Genomic DNA, 21,552 nt, shown 5'->3' on the forward strand with positions numbered 1-21,552 from the left:
TTGAATTATTATGAATTATTCATTCAAACTATTATCTTGGGTTTTATTATTATTTTAGTTTTATTTAATTTTTATATATTCTTTTTATTTTAGCTAAATAAGCAATCAAAGTGCAAGCGATATGTAGAAAATAATACTCAACAGTTAACCATAGTATAATTTAAAATAAATTTAAATAATAGAATAAATTGCACAAGCATAAGTAAAAACTAAATATAAAATAAATATGCTTTTTCAATTGAATAAAAGCATCTACAATTTAAGGGATAACTCTTTCATCTCTCTCGACCCAAAGAACTTAAAAATAAATAAAATAAAAATTAAGCTATAAAAAAGTAGCTACAACCCACTCTCTCCTCTCTCTCTCTCTCAAGCATGCTAGGAACAATCAATTAAAAAAAAGGACTCTCATCACTTGAAGTCATGATCCTTCTCCTCTTCATCATTATAATCATCATTAAGCTAGGTCAAAACAAATGACTGGTATTATGGAGTAGTAGGGAAATGCAACTGGTTCAGATTCTCCACAAAGGGATTCCTCTTAAACATATCCCCTAAAGACTCATTAAATTTGGTTATATAGTGGTAATCTTTTTCCTGTATGCATGAGTATTGTGCATGTCATTTCCTATAATCCTCATAGATTTAACTCACCCCTACATCTACTCACTCAATTCAGCCACTTGCTCAACTAAAGATTCAGAAGTCCTAGAACTGCTATGATTGCTGCTACTGGGCCTAGTAGTCAAACAAGGCTCATTAAGACCACCCTCCTTTACACCTAATCTTCTAAGGCTCTCAAAATTTCTTTTAGTGAGGCTAAAATAAGGAAAATTTTCTCTTCACTAAGATCTCCCCCAGCACATGCATTTACACATAAAGCATAAATAAGAGAAAGATGCCTAAGCCCCTAGAAGTAGTACTCTAATAATGAAAGTCAAGGAAGAATAAATAAGCTTTCCCATATCAATAACATAAATAACCTGAATAGTATAATTAAGAACGACATGGTTCTTGGTTACCTCACTAAATTTTTACTAGGAAAAAGTCCATTAGAAATAAGAGCTTTAGATATTTGTTTTAAATTTGAGGTAGAGAGAGAAAGTAGAGAGAGAAACTCTGAGAATTCAAAAAATTGTTATTTTGAATTTTCATTTTTTCGTGGCGGCATCGTCGGAGGAATGACGACGGAAGGTCGTCGGCCATCTGCGGCCGGCGGTCAATCGGAGGATAGGCGTTCCTCAGGAAGGAGCAATGTTGGTAGCATTCGTGATATATCATCTTCTCCACCGGCATTTGGCGATGGAAAGATAAGTTTTTTTACAGGTTTAAAATATACTTCTATGATGAACATGCCATTGATCATAAATGAAGGAGGATTGATGATGAAGAAACAAATCTTGGAAGTTCCTGGCAAAGGAAAAAGCAAAATTTCAGAAGGATTTCTTGAAAATTCTAGAAAGCCACTCAAGAAACTTATTGAGAAGGTAAATGAAACGTTACCTGTTTCAGCAGTTGAATCCAACACCTCTGTAGTTATGAAGGAGGTAGAAAGTAATGTGATTTCCAACAATTGTTTGGATAATACTAATGTTGTGAATGAAATAAATGATATCGTATTGGAGAAGAGATTTAATGAAGACAAAAATACAAATTCGGAAAAGGAGAAAGTTCGATCCTGTACTACTGGAGAACTAGGGAAATGTGAGAGATGCTTGAGGTTATGTCGCAAATAATCAACTCTGCAAACAATCATAATGTTTGGAATATGAATAAAAACATAAAAGTGGCTGATCTGGATTATGGTGATTGCATTGCTGAAGATGGTTGTACAGTAAAATTGCATAAGGAGAAAGTTTGTGAGAATGCTATGAAACTGAACAAATCACTGGTGGTTAAAATCTTTGGAGAAGATATTCAATTTTCATCAATCAGCTATGAATTAAGGAGACAATGGGAAGTGTTCGGTAAATTCCATCTTACCATTCTAGGTAAAGGTTGGGTGTTATGCTCTTTTTTTGAAAATGAACACTTGGAAGCTGTTCTTAACAATGGCCCATGGTTTGTTAATGGTAACATAATCGGTATTGAGAAATGGAATCAGAGATTTGATCCAAATTCTCTGGAAGGACTTTCTGCTCCGATTTGGATCAGACTGCCTAATTTACCTCTATTTTGCTGGGATGAAGTGAACATATGCCGTATAGCTTCAATGGTGGGGAAGCCTTACTTAATTGACTGTAATATGTTCCAATGGTTGAGAAGAGAATTCGGTCGAATTTGTGTCCGTATCAAGTTGAATGATAAACTTCCTACAGGTGTTTGGGTATAAAGAGAAGAAGGGAAATTTTATCAAATAATAGAATATGAGAGACTTCCAAATCTCTATTTTGATTGTGGTAAGATCGATCATGATAAGAAGGAATGTGCCAAAAGCTTTTTGCTGAATAAAGAAATTTTTGATCAGATGAAGACGGATCTGTCCAAAAATAATAATGAGAAGATTACTGTGGAAGGTAATCAGACAACATATGACAATTTGCATAATACTGAAAGTTATGGCCCTTGGTTGATGGTGAATTATGGGAAGAAGAATGCTAACAAGTTCTGGAACAGAAGACCAGCAGTTCTGCTAAATAAATTCAGTAAAATTTCTCAGCATAAACAATATGTTGCAGTAAAGAAGCAAGCTAATATTGAACCTGTTTTATAGAGAAAAATCCAGTTAAGATGATTGCAGAAATTTCAACAGATAAAGCTTTTATAGATATTAATTCAGGGCCAGGTTCTTTAATTCCAGTCAAAAATAGCTTTAACATCCTGGAGGAGTTAGAGGATGGAGAAATTAATGAATCAATTATAAATGACAATCTAGTAGAAAATGTTGCAGATAAAGATGTGCAGGATTCTCCATTGATAGATGTTAGCAAGGGAGAAATGAAAGAGACAAAATCTATTGGCATAACCTCAAACAACATTGGTAATAAGGGGATTGAGGCATCTTCTCAATCATCCAAAAAGAAGAAAAACAAACAGTTGAAAGACCTGGGACCGATCAGTGCTTCTACTAGAAGTCATAGAATGGATATGGAAGAAAAAGGTAATGTGGGATCATTCCCCATAATCCTTTTAAATGAATTATATATGTTTTTGGAATTGTAGGGGAGCAAGGAAGATGAGTGCTTCCCTCTACCTTAAAGAGGTAGTTAAAAATAATGGTGTTTGTTTTATGGGATTGGTTGAAACCAAAATTACTAGTATTGATAGAAGTGAAGTTGATGCTTTAATTGGAAATAATTGGGACTTTTATTGTGTCCCATCTTCTGGACTTTCGGGCGGTATTCTAATTCTTTGGAATACAAATTCAGTGAAATTTTCTATTGAGGAGAGCTCTACTCAAATGGTGAAAGGTGAAATCAACATGTTCAACAACTTAGAAAGGAAGGTGTTCGCGGTGTATGGTAGCACTGAGGTGAGCAAAAGAAGAGAACTTTGGAATATGCTAGACAAATATTCCAATCATGAATGTCCTATGGTGATTGGTGGGGATTTCAATTGTCTTTTATGCAAAGAAGACAAAATTGGTGGAAGGAAATTTGCTTATCTACAAGGATCAAGGGATATGGAAGAATGTTTGTTAAAAAATAATCTTCATGAAGTAAGCTTCATTGGCCCAAGATTTACTTGGTGCAATAACAAAGTTTGAGGAGCTAGAATCCTTGAAAGATTGGATAGGTGCTTTGTAAATTCAATTGCTTTAAGCTCCCCTTATCAATTGATTGAGAGACATTTGGCTAGAATAGCCTCGGATCACTATCCAATACTTCTACAATTTCGATCCTTCAACAAAAATGTTAGCAAAATGATTAAGTTCAAAAATTGTTGGGCATCCTACCAAGCTTCCTATGGAGTGGTTAAAAAGGAATGGTGCAGAAATTATCAAGGAAATTATTCACAAATCCTCAACAAAAAATTCAAAAGGTCCTTAAAATCTTTATTCTATTGGAGAAAATCCAAGCTTAAAGAATTGAACAAGTTGAAAGAAGATCTCATGGAGGAGATAATGGAATTACAAATCAAAGAATCATCTCATGGTCAACACACGGATCAAGATTACTGGACACTCAAAGAGAAGGTGATGGAACTCAATACTACCTTGGAAAGGTTGAATACATGGTGGAAACAAAGGGCTAAAGTTAATTGGCTCAAGGAAGGTGATGGTAATTCCAGATTTTTTCACAATTATGCAAGTGCTAGAAGGAATGTCAATAAAACTATAAAGATCAAAGATGAAGATGGCAATACGATAGAAGAACAAGTCCATATGGAAGAAGTCTTTATGAAGTTCTTTCTAAAGAAATGGGAGTTCAGAAATTCTAAATTGGTTGGATGGCCGGACCTTACAAATTGCTTGAATGAGCAGGATAGAAGCATATTGGAGGCGGATCTTTTTATGGCCGAAGTTCTTAATGGTCTTGAAACAATTGGAAGAGAACACATCTCCAGGTAATGATGGTATTTCTCATTCTTTTATTAAAGTTTATTGGAATATCATCAAGGAGGACTTTTGGTTAGCTTTATGCCAATTTTTTAAATTTGGTGAATTAAACAAAAAGTGGAAAGAAACTCTTATTATTCTAATCCCAAAGATTTCAAATCCTATCCTTCCTTCAAATTATAGACCAATTAGTCTTTGTAACACGGTGTACAAAGTGGTGGCAAGAATGACTGTAAATAGAATTAATTTGGTCATTTCTAAACTTGTCTCTATGGAACAAGTGGCTTTCATTAAGGGAAGATCTTTATCTGATCATATTATGTTAGCACATGAAATCTTCCACAAACTCAGAATTTCTAAAGCTTCTTCGGGTCTTGTTGCTTTTAAAGTGGATATGGAGCAAGCCTATGATTCTATGGCTTGGGATTCTCTTAAAGGAGTATTGGAATATTTTAAATTTCCTCTTCAATTTTCTAAACTAATCATGGAATGTGTTGTAGATCCTATGTTCTCCATTAACATCAATGGTAATTGTTCTAATTGGATCCAACCTAGAAGTGGTTTTCGGCAAGGTTGCCCCCTATCTCCCATTCTTTTTATTCTTTGCTCACAACTTCTCTCCAATGCTTTTTATCATAGCTCTTGTGGTATCAAACTTTGTCCGGAGGGACCTCGTATCTCTCATCTACTATATGCAGATGACGTCATTATGTTTTCCAAAGCTAATAAGAAGGAAGTATTGGGAGTGAAGAGAAATCTACATAATTTCTGTGAATGGATAGGGCAAAAAATAAGTTACAACAAATCGATCATTATGTTTGGTAAACATGTTGAAAGAAAAAGGAAGGAAGTTTATCTAGAATCATGGGCTTTAATATGTAAAGAATTCCTTTACCTTGGTGTGAGATGGCTTTGAGGAGACTTAAGAAGAAGACTTCAATCCATAATAGATAAAAGCTTTCAAAAGCTTAATCAATGGGGCAACAAGTATTTATCTTTGCCGGGCAAGATAATTTCTTGTAAAATCTGTATTACTTGCTCTTCCTATCTTCCACTCTACTCAATTTTGGTACCGAAAAAATATTGGCTGAACTGGATAAAAATATGCAGAAATTTCAATGGCAAGAAGAATGGATCCAAAGGAATGCATTATGTGAATTGGAATGATATGTGCAAACCAATTGAATATGGAGGCAGAGGACTACATTCAAATTTAACTAAAGCACCTGCTTTACGTGCTAGACTTGCATGGAAGTTTGTTCAGAAGAAAAATTATCTACTACTCACCTTGGTTATGGATGTCTAAATATGGTAACAAATTGATAAAGAAAATCACAATGGAATGAATTCGACTGCTTTCAAAATTCTGAATGAAGGTTTTAATTCTTTATATCCTATTGTGAAATGGGAAATAGCAAATGGTAAATCAGTAGATGCTTTCAAAGACATTTGGATCCTTGATAAAAGTATTAATAAATGGCCTACATTTGTAATTTCGGTGGAGGAGAGCCCGTTTATGGTGGAGGCTTTCATTTCTGAAGGAAATTGGGATGTATACAATCTGAACAAATTCTTTGGTAAGGAGTTAATTGATATCATAATGAAGATCCAGATATTCAAAGATAAAAATGCTGATTCCTTAGTTCTTATAAATCAAAATTCTAGCATGACTATTCCTGGACTCATAAGGAAAGCGCAGAATTCTGGATTGGAGGCTGATATGTTATGGAAATGGATCAAGAAGGCAAATTTAAACTCTCGGGTAGAGAATTTTTGGTGGAGATTGAAGAGAAATGCAATCCCTTCAATGCAATTCTTATGTTATAGAAGAATTGCTGAATATGCTTACTGTCCAAGAGGATGTGATTGTAATGAAGATATGGAACATATTGTATGTGGTTGTTTGAAGATCAAAGAGATAATACAACACTTAAACCATTGGGGTTTTGGATTTCCTTTGTTCAATTCTAGTGAACAATGTTTAAAATGGTTAGAAAATAATGTTTCCAGAAAATGGATGATGGTAAAACTTTAACGTACTTTAGTATTTCTATCTTGGAAAAGTAGAAACAAGATAATACATGGAGGTGTAGAAGATAATTCCAGCTTTATTGCATCCGAGGCTATTGTTCAAGCTTCGATCTCCAACAAAATTAGCTTTTCTAATTTGGGCTTTTGGGATGTCAATCAGTCGTTAAGATTGTCCAATACTTGGCATCCTCCTCCAACCAATTGGATAAAAGTTAATGTCGATGCGTCTCTCATCTCTTCTTACAAAGCGGGTATAGCAGCTGTCTTTAGAGACAATAAAGGGAGATTCCTTTATGCTTATGGTAAATCATTTATTCATTGGGATATTGGCCAATTAGAATTAATTGCTATTAATTCTATTAAAGAGGAGATCATGGAATGGATGTTCAATTATAATGGCATATTCATTGAAGGTGATAACTCAAACATTATTTCTTACTTCAAAAAAGCTTTGAATAAGGGGATGCTAAAGGATGGAGGTATGGAATTTCTTTCTAAATTCAATTTTGTGATCTTTAATTGCATCAATAGAGAAAGTAATAAGTTAGAAAACTTATGTGCTAACTATGCTTTAGTAAGTAACTTTTCTTGGGAGGATTGTTTGGTTAATAATATTCCTCCTTCATTCATGAACATTTTGAAGGAAGAATCCACTTTGTAGATTTTTTCTTTCTGTTGCTTTTAATATAAAGCTTTAGTTGGCTTTTCTTCAAAAAAAAAAAAAGATAGTTGGTTTAAAAGATGTAAGTAGATTATTACTTTTTTTCTCCCTTTTCTTCTAGATAACCCCACTATTAGGTTCACATAACACTCTCAGAATTTCCTCATAATCAAATACATAGGAAAAAAAGGGGTATACTCATCAAGTCAAAATTTGGAAATTTATAAATATAGTTTATAGTTACAAGATTAAAGGGTACGCACTTACCTCGCACATAACACTTATTATATATAACCTCTTTCCCATTGGAAAAAACCTCCCTCAATAGGCTGACAACTGTTGCATAGGTTTTGTCACAAAACTACTTCCAACTTTGATTTACAATCATTTGCATGACTTTCCCTATCTAGGTTTGGAATCATCTCTTAGAGATCAACAACTTGGATAGCACTATCATTCCATACCTTTGCTTGGCCTTAGCAGAAAAGAATCCTCTCTTATCATAAGATGATGAAGATCACTTTTTTTCCAAGCATTTTGGGGTAATTTCCTACAAAGCTCAAAAAAGAAATGATAGAAAGAATGAAATAAAAAAATTTTGAACAAGCAGTCTATATTTAAATATCACAAGCACTATGGTGTTTAATAGAGCAGCGTTGCAGCACTTAAAAATATAGAAAATGACAAAGATAAAATGGATAGACATTGGACTAGCATTGGATGCGTGGTGCTATGGAACATGTATTGGAAAATGAAGCACCAGCTTTTTAAGTGGGGAAATATAGTGGTTCTAGACACATATGAGCGATGTCATGCTTATAAAGACTATTGTCATCGTGTTTTAACTATTATAATAATAATTTTGACCTAATGTTGTGGTGCTGGCAATAACACTGTGACACTTAATAAAGCATCATAATTCAAAATTTATGAAAGTAAGGCTTATTAACTGCACTACCATATGTACTATAGAGATAACAAACTAACACTACAATGCTTGAAAGAATAGAACCGAGTTGCTTGGTAAGGTAAAATAGCACTACAATGTTTAATGAAACAACATTGTGGTATTGCAATTATGAAACTTTTCTTGAGATTTTAGTGCTACAATATTATTTTTTAATGTTATGGTGCTTGGTATGCAAACATTGTGGCGCTTAAATTACTAACGCTATGATGCTAGTTTAATTTTTAGTTAAACAATTTTTTTTCTTAGGAAGTTTTTCATAACTTAGTCAAAATCAATATTAATGATTTTATAAGCAATACAGCACACACTTAATATAAATTACAAAAAATACATAAAAATATAAATAATAAAGTAAAAAATATAGAACAACATTTTGTTTCCTCCCAATACATCACTAAATTTATAGCCTTTAGCCAGAACTGCTGAGATAAATCATTTTGGCTATAATGAATCACCAGCACTTCTCAAGTAGTCTCCACTATGCTCTTTTTCTCTCTTTTGGATTAATTTTATTTTTTGGGGCATAGTTCAAAGGGTACTACTAAATAAGACTAGAAGCTATCCTAATTAAAATTTTAAGTTTTTAATTGAAGCATCCTAACTTTGCAACTGGGTTCCTAAGTTAATCACAACCTCTTCCAAAGGTGATTTCCTCGCTTTGAATTGATTGTTTTAGTTAAAACCTGGGGGATACGAAGGTCCAGGATTTACTACATATTACTAAGGATTATTCCAATTTCATCCTTGATTATATATACATGCATTCCACTGATTGTTTCCACGAATATTATTATTTAGCCAACTAAAATTAAGGTGGTTCCTCCAACCTATATTATATGTATTGGAATAAGGATTCTTTTATCTTCTAATTAAATTCACATTCTCAATCCCTCATGCATTAATATCATCAATATAATTTAAATCATGCTCTTCCAATTATATATATTTCCATATCCTAAATTTACTTCAATAGTGTCTAACATTTTAGAAATTGCAGCTACATGTGTAGTCAAAATAGATAATACATAAGATTCATACACACTAGCAACTCTCTTAGGATTCTCCCTATAAGAATTCCACTAAAAATTATTGATGGACATTTCCTCAATTAGTCCATATGATTCCTCAAATGGCTTACACATTTAAGATCCTCAAACTACTACATCTATGATCGACCTAAGAGATCATACTAATCTATTATAAAATGTATGAATAACCAATCAATTAGGTAAAGCAAGATTAGGGAATATCCTAAGAATTTCCTTAAATCACTTCCAACTTTCATAAATTAACTCCCCCTCAAACTGGGTAAAATATTTGATTTCATTCCTAAGTTTAGCAGTGTCTAGAGGTGGAAAAAAACATAGCTTGGAATTTATGTGCAAACGCATTCCAAGTGGTTATCGAGCATAGGGGCAAAGAATTCAAACACATATTAGCTATATTTCTTAGAGAAATGGAAATAATATATGTCTAATAACATCACCACTAACACCATTATACTCAAATGTTGCATAGATTTCTAAGAAGCTAGATTAGTGTAGGTTGTGATCATTAAAGGGAGTTCCCCCAAACTAAGAATTTTGAACCATCTAAATTATGGTAGATTTTAGTTCAAAGTTAGTGGCCTAAATAGTGGGCCTATTTATACTCTGATGAATTCCTTTAGCTATAAGTTTAGCATACTCTCTCAGAGGTCTAGGATAGTCTTGATCTTCTGCTAGGTTAGACATCACTAAAATCTTTTTTATTTTTTAATTTGTATAAGAATCATTTTTATATCAAAATCAAACAAATAGGGCTCCTTACTATATCTACTAAGCATGCAAAACGATGTAATAAAATAAAATAAAAATAAAAAATAAAATAATAAACAAAAAAACTTTTATTATCTTTTTTAAAATTTTAACAAACATAATAAAAATAAAGATATATGATACAAATAGGTCTAAATATTCACCTATTTCAATAATATAGTTTAGATTTTCAATATGCATGTTACTTCTTTGGTAATAATGCCAAAAAACTTGGGAGATTGAGGGACTTGGGTTATATGATTAATGATGTGAGCTACACACAGAACAAGCATGCAATAGAATATGCTTAGATTTTGTTTGATATAAAAATAATAAAATCCCACTAAATATGCAAGTATATCTTCCGATTAAGTAATAAAATGATATAAAAGAGAGTAGATCCCATTAGAAAGCATTTTGCTTTATTGCAATTAAATTATTACTATTTAATCTAAATACATAGTTTATCCTATAGAATGTAAAATGGTTATTTTTAAGTTTTTTTAAATTTATGGAGACTTGCAAAAAAAATGGTTACAAATGGAAAAAAAAAATATTTTGGACTAATGAATACCAAAAAAAAAAATTCTAATGAAACTTAATTTTTTTATTTGATCAGAGTATATACATCCCTAGATCTATGTCAAGCTTATAGGATGAAAAGTGAGATTTATGGCCTTCCTTCATTTATATTATCTCTGTAAAATCTTGAAAGTTTAACATCCTAAGTCCATGTATGCCAATATGCCATTTCAATAATTCTATTTATTCCAATATTCTTTTGTCGAGGCAATACATCACACAAGATATTACCTAAATACATGTCCATTATATGAATTAAATTAAGAATAAGAGATATTGAAAATGTCAATAAAGTAATTTAAAATACAAGAGTCTACATTAGTACTTGCTATGCTTTACATCATTAACTCAAAACTTAAAAAATTAATCAAACATGGATAACATAAAAAAGCAAACTCATGTTCATTTCATTCATATAAGAAAATGATACAGGAGAATTAACTAGATAAGTGTCACCCAAAAAGGATCAATTGATATTCCTAGTACTCTTTTTCTGCCAACAATAGAATTGCTTACACAATAAAGGCTAAGATTTCCCAATAAAAGAATCTTGCACTTTTCTAACTTCCCTTAGACTTTACTCTAAGGGAAAACTAAAGGAAGATATTTAAAAGAATAAGACTCCACTAAAAATGATATAATTATTAATTAAAATATATGTAAAAAACTATTTATATAAGTGTAGAAATTGACTCAGGCGCTACAGCGCTCAACATGGTAGAAATGTCGAGGCATAAAAAACTAGCACCTCAGCGTTGTAATGCTTCTCCACTATGGTACTAGGTTGAACTTGCATCATTAATGGTTAAGCTGGCACATCTTTCGGGTGAGTTGGAAAGGCTCTTCAATTAAATAACAACTCCACCAAGGTGATGCAAAAGTTGAGCGCTGCATTTCTTAAAAGAAAAGTTCGGTACTAGAACATTTTGATGATAAGGGTTCTGAGGCTAATTTTCCCGAGACACTAATGTTATAGTATTGATTTTTGGTGCAATGGAACTAAGAGGTGATGTGGCACTAACCTTGGCTCCACTAGGGCACTATTTTTTTCTTAAATTCTTGAGATTTTGGGCTGTAATATAAAAAATGGGTGCTACAATGCTCATTTAATACTTATGAATTTTTTCCTTTCCTAAACATTTCCTACACAAACACAGCTAAAGAATATATTTTTATTAAATTTTAACATAATAAATAATACATAATATTCATTAAAAAAATTTTCTTTATCACTTCTTATGAAAATTAGTATAACAAAACCTCATATCATGACCATTTTTCCTTAATAAGCATCTTTAACACTAGTTAAGCAAGTAAGGCTCTATAAAATGTGTTGCAAATCTTGATTCATGGATAATAATTTTAGTAATAATAAACAGTTCTGACACTTTTGTTGTATTTCTATGAATGCCCTGCCTACTAACGTTTTAGGTCCACAAGGTCAATTGCAAATCAAGCCAACTCAAGATTGGGTATATTAGGATTGAGTCAGTCTGTAAGTATACTTCAAGTTTTTTTTACCTTTTCTTGAGTCAAATGTAACAAAATGGGTCCTGATGCTAAGTAACCTTGCACACACACACTCAAAAGGAAAAATTCTATCTATTTTAATGTTTTCTATTTTTGATCATATAGTCCGGGAAGATCAAAAATCATCCTTGATGATCAGGTAAAAAAACATAAACCCTAATTATGACATCCTGATTAAGGCACCCAATTAAGCAAATCATCCTAAATAATATTTGCATCATCCTTGATGATATGCTTAAATAAGAAAGAATTAGTCGCCAAATATTTTAGGCATGTTATTTTTTTAGACATCGTACAGGACATTATCCTAGATGATGTATTACAATTATTCCTAAATTAGTCAACTATCTAAGAAAAATAATTAATGTTTGATAGATCGATCATATCTTCCTAGACGATCGTAGGATCGTCCTGGACGATCATCTAAATAAACCTTCATTTCTTTCTGGATGAATAGAATGATGTTCTAGATGATATGTATTGATTTGAACTAATTGTATAGGATGATCCAAGAATCATCTTGGACGATCAGTAATTTTTTCATCGTCTAACATGAAAAGTCTGGCCAAATAGAGCGATGGACTGGATGATACTTGATGTTTTGAAATAATCATACAAGATGATATACCCATCATCCTGGACAATCAGAACAAATAAATCTTCTAATCATCTAGCCTCCCCTATATTATCCTGGCATATTGAGCTGAATTTATACTGATCGTACAGGATGATCTTTAACAATTTGTTGCAATTTAGGAAAATACTGAAGCCCTTCTATATAAGATATATTGTTTACTCAAGATGTGATCTTTTACTACTGTCCTGACCTGAGAGAGCCGAGAGGAGAGGGAGAGCTTGGGAGAGAGAGAAAGAGGATCTTGTGTGGGGGAGTTTGTGAGTGTTTTATAAAGGTTGCTCCAAGCAAGTATCCGAGTCATCTTCTCCAGTCATCATCCCTAGTTCCTTGGAGGTTCTAGAGAGGTCTACTTCAACAATTGATCTAGGTCCTTTACCTGCTTCAGGAGGAAGTGAAAGGAGTCATGTTCTCTATCTACTTCAGGAGGAAGCAAAAGGAGTTGGGCTCTATGCCTCACCAGGGTTGGTGAAAAGGGTTTTGTAAAGTCTTCTCCTCTTTTCTATGAGAGCAAAAGGAGAGTCACTGAGTTTAGTGCAATACCCGGAGGAGGGGCTCCAGGGAATGGACGTAGGTTAAGTTGACCGAGTCACTATAAAATTTTGTGTGTTCATTTTTATTGCATTTATGTATTTAATTTCTGCACTTTATTTTATGTGGGTGATTGTTTGGTTTAGATCATAATTTCTTTTTAAGAATTTGTTTAAACCCCAATTCCCCCCCCCCCCCCCCCCCCCCATAGCCTTGGGACATAAGCTTAGGTTTAACAACCCCCCCCGCCCCTTGGTTAGCCTCAGGCTAGTTCATAAGGGCTTAATATCTCTAACAAACTTTCAAGTGGTATTAGAGCGGGATTCATAAAATCTGCTTTTTGAAAACTTTTGTATTTCACTCCATGGCTAACTTTGATAATAAAAATACTACATAAGGGTATTCCATTACCCGACCACCATTGTTTGATAATATTTCTTTTGATTTGTGAAAAACTGGTATGTCCATAGTTTTACAATCTATTGACTATCGCATGTGGATGCTTGTTAAAGAAGAATATTTACCACCATCACATGAAATTAATGGCACAAAAACTAAACTTCCTCTTACTAAATTAACTTTTGATGATAGGGATTTAATACAACTTAATGTAAAATGCTTAAAAGGTTTTTTTTTATGCTTTGAAATTAGAAGATTATATGTGTGTTTCAACTTGAACTACTGATAAGGAAATATGGGATAGACTATGAATCACTTATATAGGCATATGCAAAGTTAAATAATCTAAGTTGAATATTTTACTTCATGACTATGAACTTTTCACATGAAATCTAGTGAATCGATATCTAACATGTATACTAGGTTTACTTAATTCGTCACCTCACTGCAATCCTTATGAAGAGAACTCACTAACTATAAAAAAGTTAATAAATTTTTGAGATGCTTGCCTTCTTCCTTTGATAATAAGATAGCTGCTATCACTGAATCCAAGGATTTCAATACTTATTCTGCTTATAACTTACTTGGATCACTCATTGCTTATGAGTAAGGAGTGAATCAATGATAACTTAATGCAGGTTTGAAAAAGAAGGGGAAAATAGTGGCGCTGAAGGCCAATGATATGGATACTAATTTTTTTGGGTCAGAAAGCGATGATGTTGCCTTAATCACAAGGCAATTGAAAAGCTTTCTAAGGAAGAAGCAAAAGCACCATAAGAAGTGGAATAAAGGTAAGAGTAGTAAGAATTCTAAAAGTTTTACTGATATGATTTGTTTTGAATGCAGGAAGTCAGGATATGTTAAATCTGATTTTACACACTTAAGGCTCATCCAAGTAAGGAGAAGGGAGAGGAGAAACCCAAGTTCAAGAAGGACAAGAAGTAGTTTCAAAAGATATTCTGGGCGAATTCTACATCTAACTCCTCTGAGATTGAAATTGAAGAAAAGACAACAAACCTATATTTGATGGCGGATGATCATCTTGGTCTGTCTGACCAAGAAGAGGTATATGAACTAACCTATAATTAATTACTTAAAGTTTCTAAGAAAATTCATGCATCATATATAAAACTTAAGAAATTGTATGCTAGTCTGTAATTGGAATTTTTAAATTTTAAAAAAAGAGCATGAAGTGTTATTTAAAGATAACTCTACACTTGATAGCAATCATATGTCATTACAATGACTTTGATTAGTTAAATAAAAAGCATTCTTAGTTGGTCATTGAGCATGATTCATTGAAAGTATCCCGCACTGGACTTGAAAATGATTTTAAAATATATATTGATGAATCTGAGAGTAGGAGGCACTATTTGAAAGTTAATAATGCTGTTTTAGAAAGTGCTAACTCATTTTTTAATGCTGAATTGAAAGAACCTAAGGAAAATAGGATTCCACCAATATCAGGATATTTTTTAAATCCTAATCCAAAGTAAAAAAGTTTTGAAACCTAAGAAAAAGCACTGTAAATTGAATATATTAATAAACCCTTTTCTTAGTGTTAGATATTTTTATGCGGTATGCTAGGACACATCTCCCATACTTGCATTGTTCACCGTAGTACACATTAGATGTGGAGACCCAAATTGCATGATTCACATCAAAACACATACGCATTGCATTCTTCTTTCCATAAGAAGGGATCCAAACTTATTTGGGTACCTAAATCTAATGTTTATTGATTTTGTAGGTGTACACTCACACAAGACCTCATGAGAGCATGTGGCACATGGATAGAGGATCCTCATGATATATGACTAGAGATGCCAAGTAATTTATTTTGCTGAAGGATAGGGATGGAGGTAAGGTCACTCTTAGAGACAATACCATCAGGAAAGTAGAGGGCACAAGTATAATTAGAAACTCCAAAAACCTTTTGATTTAAAATGTTTTTCTTATAGATGGGTTAAAACACAACTTGTTGAGCATCAGTTAGCTTTGCAATAAGGGTTTTATCATAAATATTTTGGCAAATACATGCATCATTAGCTTGAATAATAATATTATTTTGCAAGAAAAAAGGATTAACAATGTTTACATGCTTAATTTAAATAATATTAAATGTGCTACTTTATTTTACTTAAAAAAATATTACTGATGAGTCTTGGTTTTGGCATAGGAGATTGTGTCATGCTAGTATGAAAACTCTTAGAAGAGTGACCCAAAAAAACCTAGTTAGAGGTGTCCCCAAGCTTAATTTCACTAAAGACCACTTGTGTGATGCCTATCAACTAGGGAAGCAAGTCCAATCCTCTTTCCATTCCATTAAGAATATTAGCACCTCTAGACCTTTAGAAGTCCTTCATATGAATTTGTTTGGACCCATTAACACTACCAGCTTAGGGGAAAAAGTCTATAAATTTTTTATTGTCTATGACTACTTGAAGTTCACTTGGATTAAATTTATGTCACATAAGAGTGATTTTCTTGATGAATTTAGATCCTTCTCCACTTGGATTCATAAAAAGTTAGGTTATGAGATCTTGACCATCCATTGTAACCATAGTAGAGAGTTTGTAAGTTAGAGATTTTGAGACTTTCGTAAGGATCAACAGATTAGTCACAACTTCTTAGCTCCTAGGACCCCTTAGTAGAATATGGTAGCTTAAATGAAGAATAAGACCTTAGTTGAAGCCGCTAAAGCCATGCTTGCTGAGTATTCACTTCCTAAATACTTTTGAGCTAAAATGATAAACACAGCATGTTATGTGTTGAATAGGGTGAATGTTAGATCCAAATTGAACATCATACCCTATGAGATCATTAAGGGTAGGACACTCAACCTTTCCAACCTCCATGTCTTTGTCTGTAATATTTTTATTCAAGTATGGGGAAATCCTTTAAGGTGTTTAACAAGAAGATATTGGTAGTGGAGGAGACTACTTATGTAGTATTTGATGAATTTGGTACTAAGAAGTCTAGAGTTGAGGAAGAAGATGAAGTTTGAGAGATTCCCCAATGAAATGAAAATTTGGATAAAAGGGTAGAGCCTTAAAATATTGATGGAGTAGATGAGATTACCTAAGGAATAAAAAAATGCAAATTTGGAGGAAAGGGTAGAACTTAAACACGCTATGCTTAGAGATTAGAGATATTCATCAAGTCATCTTAAAGAACTAATCTTAGGAGACTCTTCTGAAGGTATTAGAACCAGGCATAGACTTAGGAAGGAAGTGAACCACTCTACCTTTATCTCAATGACTGAACCCGCCAACATCAATCAAGCCCTTTCTGAAGAATTTTGGATCTTAGCTATACAAGAATAACTTAACCAATTTGTAAGGAATGATATTTGGGAGTTGGAAAAAAGACCTAAGAATCAAAGTATGGTTGGAACCAAATTGATCTTTAAGAATAAAATGAATGATTATGGTGTGGTGGTTAGGAATAAGGAAAGATTGGTGGCTAAGGAGTACAGCCAAATAGAAGAGAATAATTTTGAGGAGTCCTTTGCCCCTATAGCTAGATTAGAAGCCATTATAGTGCTACTAGCCTTTGCCTATTATAAGGGATTTAAGCTTTTTCAAATGGACATCAAGAGTGCCTTTTTAAATGGGGTAATAAAAGCGAATGTGTTTGTAGAGTAACCCCCAGGTTTTGAGAGTTCCCAATTCCCAAATAATGTTTACAAATTAAAAAAGGTCTTATATGGATTAAAACAGGCACCTAGAGCTTGATATAAGCGGCTTAACACATTCCTGCTAGAGAGGGAGCTTATTAAGGGGAGCATAGACACCACCATTTTTCTAAGAAAAGTAGGAGATGAGTTACTCATTATTTAGATATATATTGATGATATAGTTTTTTTTATCTTCTAAAAAAAGGTTATTTTATGATTTTTCTAAAATAATGAGTAAGAATTTTGAGATGAATATGATGGTAGAGTTATCCTACTTTTTAGAGTTTAGCATAAGATAATTGGATGATTGAACCTTTCATAATCAATCAAACTATATTAAGGATATCTTAAAAAAATATGAAATGGATAAAGCCAAGCTAATAAATACTCTCATGTGCTCTAGGGTTAAGTTAGATAAGGACTCAAATAGAAAATTTGTTGATCAAAAGAAGTAAAGAGGAATGATTGAATCACTACTTTACATGACTTCTAGCCGACCTGATATAATATTTAGTGTTTATCTATTGTTAGATTTCAAGCTGATCCTAAAGAATCTCACCTAACTGTAATTAAAAGAATCCTTAGATATCTCTTAGGGACCCAAAACTTAAGAATCTGATATTATAGATGTTGTGTGGCCCAAGTCCTTTGGTTGAAGCAACAAATTTTAGATTTTGGATTACCTGTAGGTGTAATTTCAATCCTATGTGATAACACTAGTTCCATCTACATCTCTAAGAATCATATTTAATATTTAAGGACCAAATACATTGACATAAGGCATCACTTTATTAGGGACTATATTACCAAAGGAGGTTTTGAGTTACACCATGTGACAACTAAGAATCAACTAGGTGACATCTTTACTAAATCACTGTCCTTCGACACATTCAACATCTTAAGGACTAGATCGGAAGTGATTGACATAAATGCATGAACTTGATGCTTACTAAATTCTAATTTTTATATTTTCTGTTTGTTGTTTATTATTGTTTCCTATTCTTTCTTTTGTGTCTGACTTTTTTTTGTTTTTAGTTTTTAGTTATTGATTGTTATTTGCAGTTGTTAATTAGTGTTTTCATTTTTGATTTTCTTATTTTTCTTTTAATTTTTCTTTTTGGCCACTACTGAAAAGATATTTTATGTCTTATTTTTATTTTTGAAAAATTGTAGTCAATATTTGGTATCCCTAAATCAGTTTAAGGGAGAAAAACCGTTGATTATTTCCTTTCCTCTAACTTATTTTAGCCGTGTAATCTTCTTTTATAATAAAAGTTTATCTCAAATTAACAACTAGACTTTGTGATTGAGATCTTTTCTATCTCGTTACAGTAATCTATCTTATATAAATTACATTCAATGTTATTAAATCACTTTCAAGCTTTCATAATCTTGTTATTGCATTTATCATATAAATTTTATTCTGCTTTGTTATATTAGATAATGAGTTTTTCTTCTCTAATATGTGAAAGACATTCTCACAACTGAGAGTATTAAAAAGTTTCGAAAGGGATCTAGTTTATAAAATGATAAGAGGCATAAAATGAGCCTAAAAAGAAGAAAAACTAAAAAGATGTGCAATAATCGCCAAAAAAATTGAAAGATACATAAAGTGTATCAAAAAATCGAAAGATGCGCAAATCGTGCCAACTAATTGGCAAAAGGCAAAAAATGAGCCCACAAGAAAGCAAGCTTCATTCTTTTTCAAACCATTAAATCTTAGATGAATTCATGTGTCACTTGATATTTCTAAAGACTTGATTTCAAAATTCATGATTATGACTAATTACCATGGTATATTATTATATAAGATATTTTTCTGGAACTAAGTTTTGAACGGATCACTTTTTCTTTTCAAATTGCTTTTTCTTAGTTAGATCTTTGTTTTCAAAAGATGATTTGCCCTTAAGAAGTCTAAGCTAGGGTTAATAGGATCAGTTATTTTATTATTTTTTATATTTTATGATGTAAACTCATTTTCTTATAAATTTTTAATTCAATCACATGAAAAATTTATCATATTCTTGCTTTTATAAAAAAAACTTTGTTCTTTTTGTTATTTTTTTGTCTTTTCATTTTTTTTTTGTTGATTATTTTCTCTTTTCTATTTTGTTGTCCTCCTTTTTGTGATGTCAAAGGGGGGAGTACTAGTAGTGTTAGTGTGTTCGTAACTTCTTAAATTGAAATTTCTTACCAAATATTTGCCATTATAAAAAAATGGGAGATTGTTGTGAATTTGGATTCAGGGATTATAATTTTAATGAAAGCAAAAATTTTTGAAACTTCTATTATTTTTCTACAATTGCCTTGCCTATTAACGTTTAAGGTCCACAAGGTCAATTGCAAATCAAGGCAGCTCAAGATTGGGTAGATTAGGATTGATTAAGAATGTAAGTGTACTTCAAGTGTTTTTACCTTTTCTTTAGTCAAATGTAATAAAATAGGTCATAATGCTAAGTAACCTTGTACACACACACTCAAAGGGAAATTTTTTATCAGTTTTAGAGTTTTTTATTTTTGATCATATCATCTGGGATGATCCAAAATCATCCTAGATGATCAGTTAAAAAAATAGAAATCCTAATTAGGATATACTAGTTAAGGCAGCTAAATTAAGCAAATGGTCCTGGATCATATTAGCATCATCTTAGTCGATATGCTTAAATTAGAAAGAATTAGCCACCAACTCTTTTAGGCATGTTATTATTTTTAGACATCATACAGGACATTGTTCTAGACGATTCATTACAATTATGCCTAAAAAATTTGATATTTAAGAAAAGCAATTAAGGTTTAATTGATTGATCATATCATCCTGGACTATCGTAGAATTATCTTGGTCGATCAGCTAAATAAACCTTAGTTTATTTCTAGACAAATAGAACGATATTTTGGATGATATGTATTTATTTAAGCTAATAGTACAAGATGAACCAAGAATTGTCATGGATGATCAATATGTTTTTCATCGTCCAATATGAAAAGTCTGATTGAACAGAGTGATGGTTTAGACAATACTTGATGTTTTGAAATAATCGTACATGACGATGTACCCATCACCTTGGATGATAAGATTAAACAATTTTTCTAATCATCTAGCCTCCCCAGATCATCCTGGCTGATTGAGTTGAATTTGTTTTAATCATATAAGATGATCTTTGTAGGTTTGTTACAATTTAGGGCAAATTTGAAGTCCTTATATATAAGATCTCTTATTTACTTAAGATATAATCTTTTGCTGATGTACTAGCCTGAGAGAGACGAGAGGAGAGGGAGAGCTTGGGAGAGTGAGAGGATATTGTGAGGGGGAGTTTGTGAGGGTTTCATCAAGTTTATTCCAAGCAAGTATTTGAGTCATCTTCTCCAATCATCATCCCTGGTTCTTTAGAGATTCTAGAGAGGTCTACCTTAGCGATTAATCAAGATTCTCTGCCTTCTTTAGGAGGAAGTGAAAGGAGTTAGGTTTTCTGCCTGCTTTAAGAGGAAGCAAAAGTAGTTGGGTTCTCTACCTCACCGGGGTCGATGGAAAGGAGTTTTGTAAAGGCTTCTCTACCTTGATGTGAGAGCAAAAGGAGAGTCACTGAGTTTAGTGCAATACCTGTAGGAGACGCTCCGAGGACTGGACGTAGGTCAAGTTGACCGAACCACTATAAAATATGGTGCATTCTTTCTTATTGCATTTCCATATTTATTTTCCATACTTTATTTTATGTGGGTAATTGTTTGGTTTAGAATGTGATTTTTATTTGAGAGAGGTGATACACCATTAACTAAATTCTCCCTCAATTAATAACCTTTATCATCATTCTCATACCAGGATAAATTCATTCTTTTGATCTCTGATACTATGTTTCCAAGATTTTTGGATCCCTTGAATTTAGACTTAGAGTGAAAATTTACAGATAATAAATCTCCTTATGAAAATTTTATATCCTTTTTTTATTATATAATTATTTGGAAGTTTCTCTATAATATTGCTTAAATCAAATGATGCACTTTCAAATTTCTACTAGGTTGATCACATTACTCTCTTTTTAAAGAAATTAGTGTTTGTTGATGCTTCTTCAGAAATACTTCACATTTACATGCACCTACTAGCTCTATTTGGAGGCCCTCGAATTGGTGTTTCTCAAAGCTTCTTATATATTATTTTGATTAGTTCTCAAGAGAATGATTTTTTTTTTTAAATGATTCATCAGATAAGGTTGATTTCTGTTATTATTATCTCTTTTTTGGGCATG

This window comes from Dendrobium catenatum, unplaced genomic scaffold (genome assembly GCF_001605985.2).
Source record: "Dendrobium catenatum unplaced genomic scaffold, ASM160598v2 fragScaff_scaffold_186, whole genome shotgun sequence".
Classification (NCBI taxonomy): domain Eukaryota; kingdom Viridiplantae; phylum Streptophyta; class Magnoliopsida; order Asparagales; family Orchidaceae; genus Dendrobium; species Dendrobium catenatum.